Consider the following 19,918-nt stretch of genomic DNA (forward strand, 5'->3'; position numbering starts at 1 on the left):
GGATATTCCAGAATGGGATTTGGCAAAGCATATACAGAAGGTTATGAATTGAAATTGGAGAGTCTCTATTCTTTTAATTCAGAGGACTGCAAATAGTGTTGCAGATTGTATGGCTAAAGCAGCTGCTTCTGTCGCGGACATTCACTCGAATTGGAGCCAACCATGGAGTGAGTTTCAACATCTAATAGATTTAGATATGACCCTAGCCAATTAATTTAGTTTTGTCTTTTTTTTTCTTTTTTTTTCTTTTTAGTCACAAAAAAAAAACCAATTAATATATATTTTATAAAACAGACTCAACAACAAAACTGAATCTAATACCTTTTAAGTTACACTGCTTACATCTTTAACCATTAAATTATAATTATTTTTGGTATTTATTGTGTCATATATAAACATATATATAATTTATAATGATTCTAATATCTTAATTTAATACATTATATTGATTAAAAGAACAAAGTACCTGACATCATCATCTTATATTATTACACAAGCTAATAAGCAGGCATAAATTACAAGTTTTATATTCATACAAATACTAAGTACATACATCATTCTTTATTTAAGAAATAGTAGTGATAGATAAAAATTAAGCACCATTTTTTAAGAACCATGACAATTACTGTACGTATACACAAATGCCATAACTAGGACCAAAGCCAGACATATAATCACAAACCCTTCCACAAGGGGACTGCTCGCAATTCCAATCCCATACACACAAATCAATGCAATAATCTTGAAGCAGTTTTCTTCCCAATGACGTTATTAGTCTATTATTAAATTCATTCCCAGAAGATGATGCTGCTGCTGCTACAATAATTTACAACCACCGTCAAGTTATTAGTCCGCTGTAGTAGTTTACTATTTTATATATGGAGTTATCTATTAAGTTTAGCTAATAAAGTAAAATATATACTAGTTAAAATTTTAATATATTTTAAAAATTGTTTTTTATAGGTTAAATTATTCTATTATTTTATATAATTTTATAAATTTTAATACCAATTTCAAATTTATAATTAAATTTTATTAACGATAAACGTTATAAAAATACTTTTATCTATTTTACATATTAGTAATTAGCAAATATGCTTAACACATATTTAGGTTAAGTTAAATATTTTTGGAATAGAAATAATATATGATTATAAATTTAAAATTAATATTAAGATTCAATTAATAATTTTAAAATATAAAATTTAATTATAAATTTAGTAAAATAAAAAATTAAATAATAATTAAATTTTTTTATTTTATCAAAGTTTTTTTTTATTTTTTACTTTTTGTTTTTTATTAATATCCAATAAGATACTTATCAATAACAAAATTACACATACACACGCCACACATATATATAACATATATATATATATATATATATATATATATATATATATATATATATTTTCGTTGTCTTGTAACATATACTCTAATTTATGAATTTGAATTTTTTAAATTTAAATTTTATTTTAAAAGGTAAATTATGATCTATCATCATTTATTTTATAAGTGAGACAAAAAAAATATGAAAAAAAAGTATTCAATGACAAAAGATCTCATTTTGAGAATTGTCATTCACATAAAGACGTCTAAAACGTCTTTTTTTAAAGATATTTTTTATAGATATAGTTTTACCGTCTGAAATCTGAATAAAAATATTAATTCAGAACAAAGAGATTCATAACTTTATGGCTAAAGTTATAAATTTGTATGGTTATAACTTGTAACTACTTCTAAATAAGCTGATAGAGAGAATAAGGATCTATTTCAAAATAGTTTTTTTTTCTTTTAAATAACTGAGTTGTTTAAGAGAGAGAGAGAGAGAGAGAGGGGTACGTACCAGCGAGATAAGAAGGCGCAGACAGCAGCAAAATAAGCATAAAAGTGATTATTATTAGCTTGTATTGAACCATGTTTGGATCCTACTAAAAGTTGCATATGCTGAACTCCAATTTATAGTACCCTACTCCAACTTAATTAAAGCTTTAAAAATAATGCAACTGGGTCGCCAGAATAAATGAGCTTATACTTATAGGATTGAAAATTAAAGGGTTGATTTCTTGAAGTTGACACGTTACATTATATTATTATTATATATTTAAAAATAATGCACGCCAATATAACGCGCGAAAAGTAATGGTGCTAACTGTTTAGGTCCGTTTGAGAAGTTTGAAGAGTAATTTTTTTAAATTTTTAAATTATAAAAAATAGTACTATTAATATTTGGTGTAATTTTTAAAATTAAATTACAGTCAGAGCGGAACTACATATTAGAAAAGGAGAGCAATAATCTCTTTAATTTTAATTTTTTACATGTAAATTATATGTAAATATTTTAGTTTAGTCCTCCTTAAAATTTTATTTTAGTTTTATTTTAATGTGTAAATATTTTTTGCCCCTTTCTAATATTTCATCTAACTCCGTTTCTGATTACAGTTTTCTAAGAGGCTATTTAGGAATTTATAAAGAAGTTAAAAAAATTATTTCTCTCATACTACTACTTTTTATCACATTTCTATAAAATAAGCACTTTTAGAACTGAAATCTCATATACAAAATAACTTATATATAAGCTACTTTTTAAACTATTTTTTTAAAAAGAATTTAATTAAACTGTTTATCCAAACTGGACCTTAGTGAATTGCAAATTAAAAAGGTTTCATTTGTCGTTAAAATTGATTTTCTTATTAGCTTTCGGATACCGCATTATATAAAGTTAAGCCCCATTTTAGTCCTATTGTCAAATTACATTAATTTAGTCTTTGATTTTTTATTTACTATAATTTGATGTCCAAATTAAAAAAAATACATTAATGTAATCTCTCATGTATTTTCTATCATTGAAACTCAACTTAATGCTGTTAGTGACGTGACTCAAATAAACTTTATCATACTAAACATATTAAAACGAAGTTATATGCATTTTGGCGCTATAAAAGGCATTAAATAATATTGTGTAAGGGTCATGACAAGAAACTTAGTTAAGATGACAAGATTGTCCAAACCCTCAAATAATATTATTTAATATCTTTTTTAGCGTCAAAATGCTTACGGCGTCGTTTTAATGTCTAGTTTGGCAAAATTTGAGTCGCATCACTAACGGTGTTGAATTTTGATGACAAAAAATATACAAGAGATTACATTAATACACCTTTTGAATTTAGAAAACCAAATTGTAATAATTAAAAATTTAAAAAACTAATAACTTGTCAATATCAGAGACCAAAATAAAGTTTAACTCTATTTATGACACCATTAAACTCCAAAATAATATACTAGTGATACTTATATACGAGTGTGTGTGTTTTTCTTCTTTTTTTTTGTCTTTTTTTTTTTATTTTTTTTCATTCATTATGTTTTTTGCTTCTCAAAATTACGCTTGAAACTCTTCAATAACTTTTAGTAGTAGTACCTAAAATAGCTTTTTCTATGGGATTATTCATCCTCATTAAAACCACCATTGCCCCGATTTCGTAGAAGCTTGATGGCAACAATTTAGTCACCACATAGCAAGAATGCAAGTACCTCTTCTTGTTCAAATTTTGGGGATGGATAAATTAGCTAATATAGAATCAGTCAAATCCAAAGAATGGAGATAACATGGCCACTCCATTGTATATCTCCAAACCTTCAAAACAAATATTTTTATTGCAATCATTTCCATGAAATGTGGATTAAGATTCAATTATTCTCTATTACTTTTTTCAAAACTTGGATTCCAAGTCTAAAAACTCACACTACAAAAAATGTGTGCATTATTGTTGGAATTACTATTGGGTTCATGGTCATTTTCACTAATAATTATCGTCGAATTGCACATTCTAATACTTAAATTTGACACTAATTAAAATAAGATATAAAACTCATATAATTGGCGTAAAATATTACCGTCGAATTTTTTATAATAAATCAACTAGATGAAATGCATCGTTTTACTTAAAGAACTTGACATTATATTTGAATTATTTCGATGCTAGATTTGATGCAAATTAAGACCCTACATTTGAATTTATGATTTTCTTTCTCATTTTTTGATACAAAATCTATTATTGGACAAATTGAAAACTGACATCTAATAATTAGTCTAATAATTACAAGACCAATATTTAGAAAAATAAAATAAGATTTTATAAATATGACTAAATCGCTTGTTTAATATATATATATATTAAGAATTGACTAAAACATTAATTAACGATAATAAAAAATCAAATATCTTACTATTTTTAAGTTGTATGGAATACTCTCATTAATCAAGCTAAATTAATATACATCATTTTATTAGTATTTATTTTACTTTTATTATTTTAGGCTTAATTATAATTTGACCAATTTGTCTTAGTGAATTTATCAGTTGGTGTTTTAAAATTAAGAGGTAAACAAAACTCTAAAATTTGTAACCACTTTTTTTTTTCAATTTTGATGAATAAAATTTTTTGAGTTTTTTGAGAAATTTAGGTGTAAATAAAAGAAGTGGAATGATTTTCTTAAATGTTGCATTAAAAAATTGAGGTAGAGCATTCTCTTTCTTTAATTTTTTATCTGTAATTTAACAAATAATTAAAATACTATATCAATCAAATTATCATTTAATTTGTAAAATTAAGTATAGAATAAACTCTTTGATGAAAATATGATTTTTATTAATAATTTTTTATTTATTATAAATTCTAATAAAATAGATAAAAAAATTTTAAAAATTGTTATTTTTTTAATAATTTTCTATAAACAGACACGTTGTTGTTGTAGTTAATAGTATATAAGAGTATCATAATTAATAAATTTTAAATGATAAATTTAAAAAATACATAACATGTCCATTATTTATTATCGTTGAGAATAGATCAACTAAAGTTATAATTTTTTTAAGGAATAATTTAACTAATATCAAAATTTTTAAAAATTTAATTATTATCTTATTCCTTTGATAATTTATTGTAGAGTTTGTTTCTCCCCCAAAATGAAATAGCTATAACATAAAACAAACTCAACAAAAAAAAAAAAAAAGCTATAACATAAAACAAAGATCCGTACCATTCGTAATTGTAGCTATTACAACTTACAAGCCTGTGAAAGTTTATTAAAAAATGATTCACCATGCAATTAATTAGGCACCTTAAACCAATTAATTAATATATATTTATAAAACAGACTCAACAACAAAATTGAATCTAATACGACTCAGTTATAGTTTAAATAATATATTTTTTTTATACCTATTTAAGAGGTTGTAAATTTAAATCTTTTTATCTTTGATAAAAAACAAAAAAAAATTAAATTAAATTTATTAATACCTTTTAAGTTATACTTTTTACATCTTTAACCATTAAATTATAATTATTTTTGGTATTTATTGTGTCATATATAAGCATATAATTTATAATGATTCTAATATTTTAATTTAATATATTATATTGATTAAAAGAACAAAGTACCTGGCATCATCATCTTATATTATTACACTGCACAAGCTAATAAGCAGGCATAAATTACAAGTTTTATATTCATACAAATACTAAGTACATACATCATTCTTTATTTAAGAAATAGTAGTGATAGATAAAAATTAAGCACCATTTTTTAAGAACCATGACAATTACTGTACACAAATGCCATAATTAGGACCAAAACCATGACTATAATCACAAACCCTTCCACAAGGGGACTGGTCGCAATTCCAATCCAATACACAAAAATCAAGGCAATAATCTTGAAGCAGTTTTCTTCCCAATGACGTTATTAGTCCATTATTAAATTCATTCCCAGAAGATGATGCTGCTGCTGCTACAATAATTTACAACCACCGTCAAGTTTACTATTTTATATAGGTGAAATATAGGGTAAATATGTTGTTTTAAAGATGTGCTTACGTGGCAAAATCTAAACCACACATTCTAAAATCACACTTTTCACTTAAAACCGTAACTCTTCACAAAGAAAAGCGTCACCTAATGAAAAAAAGTAAATTAGAAGATTTAAGAGAAGAAATAATTAAATTATCAAAATTAATAGATCAAAAATTAATGATTTTAACCAATGTTAATTGTAATGACACTGAATTCTTAAAATCAATACAAAATGATTTTTCTCAAAATCTTTATTTTACTATAAGTTTTATTGAAGGACTTCAAAAACCTGAAAAAACTTATTTTTCACATGGAATTTCTAAAAAATGCTACCATGGAAATGATTCCCCACATCTTTATCATACTTTTAACCCACAATTAAATTCTATAGTAGATATGCTTGAAAAAATATTAGTATCCATAAAATTTCAAAGAAATAAGGAAAAAGAGAATCCCAAAGAAGAAAAATTTCAAAATATAATCAACATAACAGACTTAAAAGTAAAACCACCATTGAAATTATGAATATTGAAAAAAAATTAGAAGAAGTTACAATGCTTTTTAAACAATTAAAAATGGCTCAAGAAAATAATATTATGGAACATGGCTTTTAAATAGAAGAATTAGTAAATGCTGAAAATATAGAAAATGAAGAACACATTCTAGATTATTCAAGTGACGAAGAACCAGCAATTCCAATACAAGTAAAAAATGAAGCTGGAACATCTAAGGATAATCAATCTCAATTTAAATGGGAAACAGGTTTTGATAATTATGCTTTTAAAAAAGGGTTTATAAATAAAGATTCAAAATATACAAAAATACCATCAAAATACATTCCTAAAATCCAGGAAATGGAAGGAGAAAGAATGCTCGATTTAGATTGCAAAAAGAACGAAAAAGAAATTTTTGAAAACTGGTTGAATTCCTTCTTATTAGAGGCCTTTACTAATCCAAAACTTAGTGATTTGCCTGCAAATCCAGAGAACAGGGATAATAAGAAACATTCCTACAAGGGCTGAAATCAAGGAAAAGAAAAGGGTCTGTAGATCAAATCTCAGAGAAACCCTTAACATAGTCCTGAATTGGACTGAAGAAAAAAGGGCAATATTGGGATATTATCCTATTGCCAAAGAACAGCTAACAAAGCTGGTTATATTTCCATATGCTTCCCCATCTGACACCTATCAGTTTTTCCAGTATGGATTAATTGATACAATTTTAATTTTTAATGATTTGAAAATTATTAGTGAGTTTCCTGCAAGATTCGTTGATGCAGTAAAGAGATTTAAAAATATGATTGACAACGTAAATCCAAGGGATATATCCCTAAAATTTACGAACAGTCACCTATTTTTAATGAAGAAGAAGAATGCTTGGTTCCAGCACACCAAGTAATATTCATGTCCGTCTTCCCAGGAAATTTTCAACCAATTGATCAGATTCAAGATTTAACAATTTACAGTCATGAAGGAAGGCTAGCCAGTACATTAGTAAGGGTTTTTGAAAGAACTCAAAAAATAACAAAGAAATCTCACACAAGGATTAATTATAAAAGTAGAAATACTCTACTTGTGTCCAGTAAAAAGAATGAAATTGAAGAAAGAGAGATGAGACTCTTAGTGGAATTTGAATCAGCATTCTACAACTTATCTGGACTCTTAGAAAAGCTCCCTGAAGGGATAAAGAGGAATCTCTGCTATTTGATAAAAGACAGAGAAGACCACAAGTGCCAGCTATGTGCCTCAGAAATATCTGAAGAAAGCAATAATGAAACGGAATCAACTCACATGATGAAGGAAGAAGACAATGCATCTAAGGGTCACATGATAAAAGAAGAGGACAGCGCATCTGAAGCGTCCCTCAACATTATTGCATAATGACGTAAGCGCTTAGGTCATAAAGCACCAACAATGTAGCTGGTGCAAGATAATAAACAATGACGTAAGCAATGACGTCATAAGAAGGGTAAGGATGGAAATTGTCCATCAAACCCAACCATTATAAATAGATTGCTTAGGCAATTGTAGAAGGCATCAGACAATAGAAAGCAGGAGGCTAAGAGTACTCATATGCTAGGAGAGCAAGGAGGAAGCTGCCAAGGCGATTCTATAGTCTGAAGAAGAATTCCCTTAGGAAAAACCAATTCTAAACTCCCCTCTGGAATTAGTATCTACAATCTCCCCTCTGGAGATAAAAACATCTTATGTAAAATATTCTAAATAAAGGAAGTTTTTCTCCAGAAAGGTACGCCTTTATCCTAATCTCTTAGTTATGAATTATTTAGAAAGTTTAGAATTAACGGAAGAATCTGACTATTATAGATTATCTGTCTTATTAGATAATGAAAAACAGGCTGTTCTAAAAACAGAATTAAATCTCAAATCAAATAAAAATTTTAATAAACAAAATCTTTTAAAAGAAGTTTTTAATAGAAAAAATATAATATACTATGGAAAAATTCAACTTGAAGCCCCTATAAAGATAAAATCCGCCAATGGAGAACTTGAAATAGCTTTGATAAATGATGAAGAATTGAGTAAACAGTTTGAGAAAATTAAGGATCAACAAAAAAGATCTAAAATTGGATGGATCCATATTAGTACTATACAAGTCTTAATCAAATCTACATATATGAAAGGAATTAATTCACCAATAAGCTTAGCAATCTGTGACAAAAGAATTACTGATGACCCAATAGATCAAATAATTGGAATTGTTCATGGAAACTTGGCAAACGTAAATGTTAAATTCAATGCCCATCTTGGATATGCTATACCTTTGTCAACTGAAAATCTTGGAAGATCTATAAGTTTGGCTTATAAATTTCACAGAAAGAATCTAATGGAACAAGATGATGAACCATTTTCAATTACATATGCAATAAATTATGCTTTAACAAATAGCCATCATAGTATAATATTTAAAAACAGAGAAAGAATTTATGTTGATGAATTATTTCAGAAAATTGTAAAGACAGAAATACCAAAATATAAAGCTATTGAAAATCCAGTTCTTTTACTAAAAGAACCATCAGGAAAATTAGTTTCATCGAATTTTCAAATAAGAGAATCCAAAATTAATAGCCCTTTAAGTTTATCTAAGTTAAAGACTAAAGAAGAAAATTCTGAAATAAAAGAATTAACAAAAAAGGTCGAAAAATTAAATGAAACCCTAAACACTAAGTTATGACAATAAATAAAGAAAAAATATATGTAACCTATCAAGACAAAAAACAAGAGCTCTTTGAAAGAGAAAATCGGTTAAATTATTTACAGTTTTCTGAAATAAATCAAAGAGCATTTAAAGTTCTAAAAATAATCTATGACAAATTGAAAGGAAAAGTTGAAGAGTTAGAAAAAATAATAGAATCTCTAGAAAATAGTGATGAATCGATGATAGAATTTACAGAAATTCTAAAATAAATAATGAAGTTTACAAAGATTGAAAGACCAGAAAACAAAATAAAAAGAAAAAGGGCGAAAAAATTAAAAAGTAAAATAAAGGAGTATAAAAGAAAATTAAATAATCTTCAGTTCGAAATTAATGACCTTATAATAAAAAGGATAGAAATAAGAACAAATATAAACAAGTTGGAGCTAAACTTAAAAAATTTATAAATGCCTGAAAAACCATATTATGACTTAAAAGAATTAAAGTTGTTGAAAGAAAAAATGAAAAATGAAGTTGAAAAATTAAAAAAATATTTAGAAACAACAGAAAGTATAGAAATAAAAGAAGTTTTTGAGGATTTGAAAAATTATATTAAAGAAAAGGACAAACAGATAAAAGATTTTATATACAATAATCCATGCAAAAAAGAATATTATAAACTAAAACAAGATTGAAAAACCATAAAAATGAAATCAGAATTAGTAATAGTAGAAATGGTCAACACTTTTGATTATGAAACTGCAAATTATAAAGTACCACCAACCAAATCTATACAAATTATAAAAGCAAAATATGAAGAGTTAATAGAAATTTTGAAAAAGAAATTACATTTTAAAAATTGGTATCAGAGCCAAGTTAACGATTAAGGGTAACATTTTTAGTGATACGCTTTTAAAATCAACAAATAACCATAAAAGACAAAAATCTTCACAATTGTATCTGTACACTAGATGTCCCTTTTATATATGGAGTTATCTATTAAGTTTAGCTAATAAAGTAAAATATATACTAGTTAAAATTTTAATATATTTTAAAAATTATTTTTTATAGGTTTAATTATTCTATTATTTTATATAATTTTGTAAATTTTAATACCAATTTCAAATTTATAATTAAATTTTATTAACGATAAACGTTATAAAAAATACTTTTATCTATTTTACATATTAGTAGTTAGCAAATATGCTTAACACATATTTTGGTTAAGTTAAATATTTTTGGAATAGAAATAATATATGATTATAAATTTAAAATTAATATTAAGATTCAATTAATAATTTATAATATAAAATTTAATTATAAATTTAATAAAATCAAAAAAATTAAATAATAATTAAATAATTTTTATTTTATCAAAATTTTCTTTTGATTTCTTACTTTTTGTTTTTTATTAATATCCAATAAGATACTTATTAATAACAAAATTACACATGCATACGCTTAGGGGTGGTAAGTGGGGAAGTCCGCCCCGCCCCGCCTAGTGAGGCGGTTCTAGAATCTTAGCCCGCCCTGCTTAACTGCGGGCTGGTGGGTTAAGCCCGCCAAAGCTCCTTTTTTTTTACTATTAACTACTAAGTAATATATATAATTTCACAATCATATTAATAAATTTATAATTTATAATAGCATAAAAAATTATATTTTTTATATTCACAAACATTAAAGTCTTTGTAATTATAAATATCTAATAAATATAATTATAAACCAAATTTTCATTCAAAACATAAGTATAAATATTCTCTCTAAAGCAAAATAAACATAATCCAAAACATAATTATAAATATTGTCTCCAAAATAACATAAACATAATTCAAAACACTCAATTTTTATCTTCATACTCTTGTAAGTTAGGTTGGGGGAAGTTAGGTTTTGAAAAAAAATTACAAAAATATCCCCTCACTAAAAAAAATCTTAGCCCGGCGGGGAAGTCCGCCCCGCCAAAACCCGTGGTTTAAGCGGTGGGGATTAGGCGGGCTTTTGCTATTTGGCGGTCCCGATTTTTCAGCCCAGCCCGCCTTTTTTGGCGGGTTATGCGGACCAACCCGACGGATTTAGACTCGTTTGCCACCCCTACATACGCTATATATATATATATATATATATATATATTCAGAGTCTTGTAACATATATTCTAATCTATGGATTTGAATTTTTTAAATTTTGAATTTTACTTTAAAAGATAAAATATGATCTATCATCATTTATTTTATAAGTGGGACAAAAAAAATATAAGAGAAAAAATATTCAATGATAAAAAATCTCACTTTAAGAGTCGTCACTCAAATAAAGACGTCTAAAACGTCTTTTTTTAAAGATGTTTTTTATAGATACAGTTCTACCGTATAAAATCTGAATAAAAATATTAATTCAGAACAAAGAGATGCATAACTTTATGGCTAAAGTTATAAATTTGTATGGTTATAGCTACTTTTAAATAAGTTGAGAGAGAGAATAAGGATCTACTTCAAAATAGTTTTTTTTTTTCTTTTAAATAACTGAGTTGTTTAAGAGAGAGAGAGAGGGGTACGTACCAGCGAGATAAGAAGGCGCACATAGCAGCAAAATAAGCATAAAAGTGATTATTATTAGCTTGTATTGAACCATGTTTGGATCCTACTAAAAGTTGCATATGCTGAACTCCAATTTATAGTAGTCTACTCCAACTTAATTAAAGCTTTAAAAATAATGCAACTGGGTCGCCAGAATAAATGAGCTTATGCTTATGGTAGCGTTTGTTTGCGGGTACTGAGACAGAGACTGAGAGACTAAGACTCAGTATTGTGTTTGTTAGTTCAGAGACTAGTACTAAAATGTCTGTCTCTGTCTCCAAAATTTCAGTATTTCAGTACCTCCAAAAAGCAGGGACACAGGGGACTGAAATTTTTAGAGATGGAGACTGAAACTTTAATAACATTTTATACCTTAAATACTTTCATTTCAATTAATTAATTTCAATTTTATCATTTGTGCAAATTAAATTAGAGTTTCATTCTTGTTTCAATTCCTGTCTCTCATTTTGCACCAAACAGAATACTGAGATTTGTTTCAATCCCTGTCTCTCAGTCTCTGTCTCTCAGTCTCAGTCTTTCTGTCTCTGTCTCTCCACCAAACGCTACCTATAGGATTGAAAATTAAAGGGTTGATTTCTTGAAGTTGACTTTCTTATTAATCATATGCTCACGTTACATTATATTATTATTATATATTTAAAAATAATGCAACATGGCCAATATAACGGGCGAAAGTAATGGTGCTACCTTGTTTGAGAAGTTTGAAGAGTAATTTTTTTGAGCTTTTAAATTATGAAAAATAATAGTATTAATGTATGGTGTAATTTTTATAATTAAATTATAATTTTTTAAAAAGTTATTTAGGAGTTTGTAGAGAAGTTAAAAAAAATTATTTTTTTTATACTACTATTACTTTTTATCACATTTTTATAACATAAGCACTTTTAGAACTAAAATCTCAGATACAAAATAATTTATGTATAAATTACTTTTAATATAATCATTTATTGTTTAAACTATTTTTTCCAAGGGCGGAGCTACATTGTAGCAAAGGGGGGCCATAATTTTAATTTTTTACATGTAAATTATATGTAAATTTCAGTTTAGTCCCCCTCAAAATTTTATTTTAGTCATATTTTATTATATAAATATTTTTGGCCCCCTCTAATCTTTCATCTAGCTTCGCCCCTTATTTTTTCAAAAAGAAATTAATTAAATTGTTTATCCATATTGAACCTTAGTGAATTGCAAATTAAAAAGGTTTCATTTGTCGTTAAAATTGATTTTCTTATTAACTTTCGGATACCGCATTATATAAAGTTAAGCTCCATTTTAGTCCTATTGTCGAATTACATTAATTTAGTCTTTGATTTTTCATTTACTATAATTTGATCTCTAAATTTAAAAAAAAAAACACTAATATAATCTCTTATGTATTTTTTATCATCGAAACTTAACTTAACATTTTTAGGGACGTAGCTTAAATAAACTTTGTCATACTAGACATATTAAAACGAAGTCATTATATGTATTTTGATGCTATAGAAAGCATTAAACGATGCTATTTGAGGGTTATGATAAAGAACTTATTTATGATGACAAGATTGTTCAAACCCTCAAATAATATTGTTTAATATCTTTTTTAGCGTCAAAATGCGTACGACATCATTTTAATGTCTAGTGTGACAAGATTTCAGTCGCATCACTAACGGCGTCGAATTTTGATGACAAAAAATATATGAGAGACTAAATTAATGCATTTTTTGAATTTAGGAAACTAAAGATTATATAGGCAATCATTTAATACAAAGTTTTAGGATACAATATTTTAATATATTTATTTTAAATTTATTAAAATTAAAAGTTCAAAACTTTTGTTAATATTAATTTTAATCTGCGTTTTAAAAGCACTTGCTACATTTTTAATATAATAATCAGCAGAAATCGTATTATAAAATTTAATATCAAAAATATTATTTGTACATTAAAATCAACTATTAATATATTTATATATAAATATATATGATTTAATTTATTTTTAATATATATTTAAATTCTAACATATATTTTATATTAGTAATTGACTCTAATGAGTAATGACTAATTTTAATATACATATAATATCAAGGTTGCGAGAACCGGTCCGGTCAATGAATCGGTGTACTGACTGGTTTAATAGTTTAATGATCCAACCGGAATCTAACCGGGGTTGAACCGATTTAATTAAATATACAATAAAATTATTAAAAGTTCAATATATAATTTCAAATATTTAAATTTAATGACTTCTAAACTAATAAAATTTAAAATTTTACATAATAAATTATACATAATTTATCATTAAAAGTTCATAATCAAATTCAAATATCAAAATTTATAAATTAAAATGAATTCTCAAACAAACAATTGGATAAAAAAATGAAAATTTTTTGCATAAATTTATTTACACAGGTATGTGGCATTACAGATTCCACTCATTTCTCATTTCATACAACAAGAAATACAAAAATGCTATGTGAGGAGGCACCTGTTAACATACCACAGCAAACACAAAGAACCAAAATGAGACTCTTAAAAGTCTTAAAGCTAAATATTCGAGGCACAAGAGGGTGATTACCATAACAATACACCAAATTGAACTTATCCTTATCCCATTAGATGTTAATAGATTAATAAAACAAACACCACCATAATATCTTGTCGTATACCATAAACTAACTAAATAAACTAGCATCAAAGTAACATAGAACAGAATATCATTTTCAACTTGCACAAACTTTGCCTAAATAAATGAAACAAAACAATTATCCGATTACAACTTATATTGTCGGTCACTAAAAGATGAACATGAATCCCAATTAGAAACTAGCTGCATTAAGTGTTTTAGATGAAAGGGTGCCATTGAATAGGCTTCATTATATCCTAAAAGAAAAGTAAACGTTGGAACTTGAAGTGTAAAACCTCAAGGGCGTGCGTATAGCAACGTCTTCGACAGAGGCATGCAATGAGATCTTGGATTTTTTCCTGAGTGACGGATCAGCCATCTTGAACCCATTGGTTGAGAATGGGGTCACCGGGGTTCTGGGGTCCCGATGGAGAGAGATGACTGCAAGAAGATCAACAAGCAGAATCACCAAATCAGAAAAATCAGCATAAACTCGTACACAACTCAGAATCAGAATCATAGCATAAAATCATAAACAACTCAAAACTAGAAAAAATTCAACATAAATAATGTAATGAAACAATGCATCATAGCACCATCAACTGAGAATAAAAAAAATCAGCAACAAGCAAGTGAAGCAACTCAGAAATCAGAATAAATAAAATTAACAAAAAAATGAAAAATCAATAACTCGTTCCACCCACAACGGAGGAAACAAATCAAAAACTAAAGTGAAAAGGGAGGAAATCAGCGAAAATAAAGAAGAGCACGAAGATGTTGAGGGACGGCAAAGATTGAAGAACTCACGGCGACGGCAAAGAGTCCACAGCGGCACGGCTACGTTCGCACTACGCACAGAAAATGAGAGGGGATTGGGGTCTTCACGGCAACGGCGAGGACAGAGACGGGTTTCACTGCGAGAACAGAGTAGCGGCGGCTGTTTGCTTTGATAGGGCTAGGAATTTTGGTGAGACTCAAGAGTGAGATAGAAGGGAGAGGGGATTGGGGTCTTCTGCGCGTTTTTTACTTTTTCTTTTTTTTCTAACCAAAACGACGCCGTTTTATGCTGAATAAGAAGAATCGGACCTTTAAAAAACCTGGCCGGTTCAGCCGGTTCATCGGTTAACTACCGGTTCAACCAATTTTTTCACCAATTTTTTGCTGGCCGATTTTAGACGTTAACCGGACCGGCTAACTGACCGGTTCTTGGTTAATTCGGTCGAACCGGCCGGTCCGGTCCGATTTTTAGAACCATATATAATATTACTCAATTAGTATATGCAGCTGACCAAATATAATAAATTAATAAATCACGGCAGCCTCCAACAGAAAGTCAGAACCAATTACAAATGATAATTACTCTTATAAATCACGAAATAGAATCTAGGAAATGTGAATTATTTTATTCATGTGGCCGGTGTTCCTGGTCAATAATGAACATGCCTATATATACACAGAAGCCAGCTAGCTTTAGCAACTCCAACATTATACAACAAATTAAAATTGAGTTAGTTTTTTGGGGATGGATAAATTAGCTAATATAGAATCAGTCAAATCCAAAGAATGGAGACAACATGGCCACTCCATTCTATATCTCCAAACCTTCAAAACAAGTATTTTTATTGCAATCATTTCCATGAAATGTGGATTAAAATTCAATTATTCTCTATTAATTTTTCCAAAACCTGGATTCAAAGTCTAAAATCTCATACTCCAAGAAACGTGTGCATTATTGTTGGAATCATTATTGGGGTTGGGGCCACGTTCATTTTCACTAATAATTACTATTGAATTGTACATTCTAATGCTTAAATTTGACATTAAAATAAAATATAAAAATCGTATAATCGGTGCGAAATATTACCATCGAATTTTTCGATAATAAATCAATTAAACAAAATACATCATTTTACTTAAAGAACTTCACATTATAATTTAATTATTTCAATGTTAGATCTGATGTAAATTAAGATTTTACATTCGAATTTATGACTCTCCTCCTCATTTCTTGATACAATCTCTGTTTAAGTGATATTTTTCAGTTTACCCAATAGCGATGATTAGAAATAACCAAAAAACACAACTGCCATAGTATTTGGTGTAGCAAGGGATTATTCTGCCAATGGTTGGAAATCGCCACAAAATTGTTATCACACCTCATAGGGAATCAATTGTCTAAACGTCATTTTTTTTATCTCTTAGATTATTCTCTAATTAGGCTGGTCTATTACTAATTGAGAAAGTTTAGAGGATCAGTATTTTTATTAAAATCTGACGAGCACTTAACCACAAAAAAAAAAGTAAGTAATCTCACACCATTAAAAATATTAATAATCGCTAATTGATAGTTACAAATCATAAAATTGCCAGCTTCCTAGCACTTCTCTTACTAATTTATCAGTGATCAATAATTAATTATATACACAAAGCAAAATTTAAATTTTCAACACTCTAAAATGTTTATTAGCGGAGGTTTTATGAAGATAAGAAAAGATAATAAGAGAAAAAGATATATAGTGTGTAGTTTCTATTTAGATAAAAACTCTTGTTATCATATGAAATTGATATTTAAGAATCATTAATTAGATAATTTAACAAATTTAATTAATTAAATTATCGTCTAACAATTTAATTAAATTATTGTTTAACAATTTTTAACTATCAACTTAATATAAAAATAAAGACAATGTACGTAAATTTTTATCCTTTTGTTTTTATTTATTTTTATTAGTGTTCTGGTATAGTTGGTATATATGAGCTTCTAAGAATCTTTTGTTGGTTTTGCTCTCTTTTTATTTAAAACAGATCAAAGAAAATATGCAGAAGAAAAAAAATAATATTAAAAAAATAACATAAAGTGTATTTAGGCGCTATGTTGTCATCAGACGTTGTAAATAACAGTTTTTTATTTCATTCAAAATTTTCGATTAGTTTAAAAATTAATAATATTTATTACTTGATGTTTATATTAGAGATGGCAAAATTTTTTAAAATGCGAAAATCATTATGAATGAAAATTTGATTGTGTAAAATTTCTTTTGTAGGGATAGAGGAGAATAAAATTTTTTTGAGACAGGCATGGGACCCAAACGAAAATTCTCGCTCTGTCTATAATAATATTCGAAATTCATAAATTTACTTAATTATTTTTCATAATTTATTTATTTTCATATATGGTTTTTAATCATTTCACATGCTACATATATAGAAAGAGAAATTCTAAATTCTTAATCCTCGTTTATATAATTTTTCACTTCAAAGATCCCTAGTCCATTCATATTCCATCCAATCTCTCTGTAATTACCTCTTCGCCACTCTCCCATCATCAATAGCAAGTATGTCATTAATGTTTCGCAGAATATTAGTTTAAATACCAATTTTGTCGTTATATTAAAATAAACCTCATATTATTTTTTTATTTTAGTCATTTAACTAAAATTATAACGCATACAAATAAAATTAGTTCAAAATTATACATGTTTAAAAAAGTTCAAACCATGTTTAAAAAAATTAGGTATCGAAGCTTAACCTAATAATAATCAAGCCTTTGGGTTTAATCAAATGTCTATTCTATCTATTTAATAGCTCTAAAAAAAACATGACTTAATCAGTAAACTAACAAAGAAAAAGACTCAGCTACAATATCATGTAAAAATAAGTATTCACTCACTTCTTTAGAGATGTTGCAATATGGTTGTCCAAATGTAATCCCGTTTCTATAAAATCATTATACATTACACATCTCAGTTTCTCATTACACATTGAAAATTAAAAAAAATGAAAAACACAAACAACCACTACAACAATATAGATTATTTTTGAGAGTTATAATGTGTAAAAGAAAATTAAAATTTGTCAAAAAAATAAATTTTGACACTATTTTAACTATGAAAATATGTTAATAAAAGTTTTGTCAAAAATAGTATTTTTAACATATAAGTGATTGTGAAAAAAATTTAAAACTTATTTTGATAAATATTGGCCGTTAAAAATAATTTATTAGAAAATTTTGAGAACATATTTTCTGTGATACTTATTAATTGTTAAAAATACTATTTATTTTGATACTTATTGACTATAAAATATTCTCAACAAAAAATTTTAACAAAGAATGAGATGAGATCTTGAAGCTAAAGAATAAATTGAGATTTTGAAGATAAAAAATGAGTAGTATAATCCTAAACTGAGAGCAGTGTGATGTCAAAATTAACATAGTCCAAAGAAAAAGAAAAATAGTAGAGTAAATTGAAAACAAATGAGTGTCAAAATTGAGGAGTAATTTTCTACGGTCAAATTATTCATCAAGAAAATATAGAAAATTTAACATTTGTGATATTTGTCAAAAATATATATTAATTTTGACATTTAATTATAATATTAAAAAATAAAGTGTTAAAATAACTCTATTTTCTTATAGTGAACACCTGAGACTTGACATATCAAATTATCAATTGCACAAAGAACATATCCACCAATTCCACCTTCAGTTTTACCAATATTATCGCTTATACTGTGATCAAACTGCAAAAATATCACAGAAAAATAATATCAGTAGAATAAATCAAGTGAACGTACTAATCAAATTCATTTTGAATTCAACTTTGATATCACTAAAATGGCATATTTTACTAATGAATCTTAAGCTGTGGTATTGTTTGCAAATTTTAAAACTAGCAATTTAATCTGGCTCTGCTAGAACATTCTAATTTTCGGTCATTAAATTTGTGAGAAAATAACCGAAGCATAACTCAAAAGAAAACTTAAAGTCATAAGCTTGCTGGAAATGTTCTAGAATTTTAACTAATTAGCAATAAAATATCATTTTTAAGTAAATGTGATCTACTCTACTATGCTGAATCATTTTAACATTCGTAATAACTCAAGACATATAGTATGATAAACTACATCTGCTCTTGATTTAATGAGAGTCCTCATTCTTTCGTTAATTCATCACGAGTTAATCTTTAAGCTTTCTAATTGAGTCCACATATATAGTCTCTCTCATATTTTAATTTTTTCTTTTGAGAAAGAAAAAAGTATATCAGTAGTTTAGTATAAATACGGCAATATCAAGTTAGTATTTTGCAAATTAAACTTCAAAAAGTTACCATAGCTATGTATGCAACAACATGTTTTAAAGAATAGTCACATAATATGTATACATTGCCTGATTCATTGAATGTGTCAAGTTTTTTTTCTTAAATGAAAGGACAAAAAAACATTTTTACATAAACTGTAACAAAATGACATAGTTAAATAGAATTTAGTGCAACCATTTCCATGAAATATGTACTAAGATCCAAGTATTCTTTATTAATTTTTCCAAAACCTGGATCCAAAGTCTGAAATCTCACTACAAAAAAAATGTGTTCATTATCGTTAAAATTATCATCGGGTCTCGACAATTATTTTATTTTCACTAATAAATATTGTCGAATTGTATACTTTGATGTTAAATTTGACGCTAAAATAAGGCATAAAACTTATGTAATTAGCGCAAAATATCACTATCTAATTTTTTAATAGTAGATCAACTAAATGAAATATTCCATTTTACTTAAAACACTCCATATAATAGTTAGATTATTCCAATGATAAATCAGACACAAATTAAAATTATAAATTCAAATTCATGACCCTCCTTATTTCTGCACGTTGAGCCACTGCGCCACCAATCTCCTCTATTGTCTACTATCATGGGCATCCATCACCACTAC

General features: G+C 26.8%; 2 long non-coding RNA genes across 3 annotated transcripts; both read right to left on the reverse strand.

Moving 5' to 3' along the window:
• Positions 1-425: 425 nt before the first annotated feature.
• LOC130936666 (uncharacterized) lies at positions 426-1,983 on the reverse strand. Of its 2 annotated transcripts, none has more exons than XR_009068146.1 (2): positions 1,847-1,983; positions 426-813 (listed from the first exon to the last, which is right to left on the reverse strand). It is a non-coding gene; the product is annotated as an uncharacterized LOC130936666 (long non-coding RNA). The 2 variants fall into 2 exon arrangements; XR_009068145.1 differs by having other exon boundaries at positions 426-816.
• Positions 1,984-5,379: 3,396 nt separating this feature from the next.
• On the reverse strand, positions 5,380-11,638 carry LOC130936018 (uncharacterized). Its single transcript, XR_009068027.1, has 2 exons — positions 11,558-11,638; positions 5,380-5,790 (listed from the first exon to the last, which is right to left on the reverse strand). It is a non-coding gene; the product is annotated as an uncharacterized LOC130936018 (long non-coding RNA).
• Between the last annotated feature and the right edge of the window lie 8,280 nt (positions 11,639-19,918).

The sequence above is a fragment of the Arachis stenosperma genome, chromosome 6, assembly GCF_014773155.1.
Source record: "Arachis stenosperma cultivar V10309 chromosome 6, arast.V10309.gnm1.PFL2, whole genome shotgun sequence".
NCBI classification, from domain to species: Eukaryota; Viridiplantae; Streptophyta; class Magnoliopsida; order Fabales; family Fabaceae; genus Arachis; species Arachis stenosperma.